Below are 2500 nucleotides of genomic sequence, written 5' to 3'. Positions count from 1 at the left end.
ACCTGACCCCTCTGCTCCTCACCTGTTCTGACCCCATGAGGTACTGAAGGCACATGTGTGTGTGTGTGTGTGTGTGTGTGGTGTAATGTGTTTCTTGCACTTTGTCTTGATGCTTTTAATGTTTCATGTTAAGCACTTTGAATTGCCTTGTTGCTGAAATGTGCTACACAAATAAAGGTGCCTTGCCTTGTGGCACTGGTGGGAATCAGGGAGAGATGCATCCAAACAGGACGCTGGAGACAGAGGACAGTTTACTGCACACGCATTTATGATGCATTTAATTTATATATTCAGCATCATAAATCTCTATTTTTGTGTGATTTTGGCATTTTCGGGCATGCAGGGGTTAATATGTGAAAATTCTCAGGGGATATGACCGAGCACCCTCCTGTATTTTGAAGAGGTTCCCCCAAGCTACAAGAAACAGCAAAGAACAAAATTCCACCCGACAAAACAAGGTTGAACCCCATGGCTCCTGGACTACAGCCCACAAAGGTTCACACAGAGGAGGAATCCAAAGTGCAGTGATAGAGGTATTCTCTCTTGCTGGACTCACAGGAACAACAGATTAACTCGGCCCGGTATGCGGTTGCCCGGTAGTCCGGCGTTTCCCTCGCTGCCGTCTCCACCGGTGCTTTGTGAGTTCTGCTCGTCGGCTCCTTTGTCCTGCCTATGGCAATCAGAGAACTGGGTCTCTCCGTCAAGGCGAGTAGGGGGAAGGGAATGTACCTCCCATTCACTGCAAGTTTCAGCACCGCGCAGCACGCTGGCCATGGTGCTGATCAGCCAGGAGATCTGTCCATGGTTGCCATGGAGTGTGTCTACCACAATGATGAGGTTTTTTTGTGTGTGAGGGTGCTATCATTGCACGTGTGTGTGTACGTGCATCTATGTAAAGAAGTGCATTTAATTTATATAGCACCTTTCACAGATTAAAGGTCACAAAGTACTTCACAATCATCAAATAATTAAAAACACTGAACACTTCAAAACAATAACACATAAAAACAAGGACACATAAAAATACACAGGAGGGTAGACAATGCCTGTCTGAACAGATGAGTCTTTAGCTGTTTTAAGTGTCAACGGAGGCCACAGAACGTAGGTCCAGTGGAAGAGCGTTCCACAGCCTAGGAGCCACGACTTCCACGGCTCGGTCACCTTTAGTCTTGAACGGGGGACGACCCGCAGACCCTGGTCACATGACCTGAGAGACCTGCTAGTGATGTAGGGGTGTAGCAGGTCACATGCCCTGAGACCTGCTAGTGATGTAGGGGTGGAGCAGGTCACATGACCTGAGACCTGCTAGTGATGTAGGGGTGGAGCAGGTCACATGACCTGAGAGACCTGCTAGTGATGTAGGGGTGGAGCAGGTCACATGACCTGAGACCTGCTAGTGATGTAGGGGTGGAGCAGGTCACAGATGAACGCAGGTCACATGACCATGCAGAGCTTTAAAAGTGATGACAAATACTTTAAACTGGACCTGGTCAGCAGCCTTGCAGCAGCGTTCTGGACCGTTTGTAGACGGTCCAGGGAGATGATAGAACAGCATGACCGTTTGTAGACGGTCCAGGGAGATGATAGAGAAGCATGACCGTTTGTAGACGGTCCAGGGAGATGATAGAACAGCATGACTGTTTGTAGACGGTCCAGGGAGATGATAGAACAGCATGACTGTTTGTAGACGGTCCAGGAAGATGATAGAACAGCATGACTGTTTGTAGACGTCCAGGGAGATGATAGAAAAGCATGACTGTTTGTAGACGGTCCAGGAAGATGATAGAGAAACATGACCGTTTGTAGATGATCCAGGGACGACTTGCTGAGGCAGGAGAAAAGGGGATTACAGTAGTCCAAGTGAGATGATAGAAAAGCATGAATAATCATTTCCAGCTCAGCTGGGAGTCTGGCAATATTTCTAAGATGGAAAAAACAATTTCGGTCAGTGATGTGTGTGTGTTTGTGTGTATATAACTGTAAATGTGTGTGTGTTTGTGTGTATATAACTGTAAATGTGTGTGTGTCCGTCCTAGGAGTGTGTGGCCAGTCTGTGGAGATGGACGCAGACGGCCAATCAGGGTATGTGGGCTCCAAGGTGGACCTGCGCTGTGTCTTCATCAACAGTGTCCCTCCGGTCAAGATCTCCCAGGTAAACTTGAGTTATGACACACACACACACACACACACACACACACATGCACACACACACACACACACACACACACACACACACACACACACACACACACACCTTATCTGATATGGCGTTCAAGGAATGGAAACAAAAACCGAAAACGAACGGTATTTTACGAGGAACAGAAACAAGAACGCAAACGAAATGGTCTTTAATTGTTCCAGAACAGAAACGTTCATTTGAAATCTTTAAAACCGGTTCATAACATTATTTTTTCGTTCTTTGTAGTAGGCCTATATAACTTAAAATAATTAAAAAAAAGAAGAAAATACAAAAAAGCTGAGCCTTTTATGGCCGAATAGG

The 2500-nt window shown here is 46.4% G+C and overlaps 1 pseudogene across 1 annotated transcript in view; it reads left to right on the top strand.

Moving 5' to 3' along the window:
* The window catches only part of LOC311318485, a 12646-nt pseudogene that overhangs the window by 5752 nt on the left and 4394 nt on the right, over positions 1-2500 (top strand). Inside the window, exon 2 of the transcript XR_014631357.1 lies at positions 2037-2152. The product of XR_014631357.1 is annotated as an uncharacterized misc_RNA (transcript). The remainder of the gene's footprint in view (positions 1-2036; positions 2153-2500) is intronic.

Source organism: Borostomias antarcticus (genome assembly GCF_949987555.1).
Source record: "Borostomias antarcticus genome assembly, chromosome: 15".
Lineage (NCBI taxonomy): Eukaryota > Metazoa > Chordata > Actinopteri > Stomiiformes > Stomiidae > Borostomias > Borostomias antarcticus.
The sequence above is the reverse complement of the archived record's forward strand: the minus strand, read 5'-3'. Positions and strand labels throughout refer to the sequence as shown.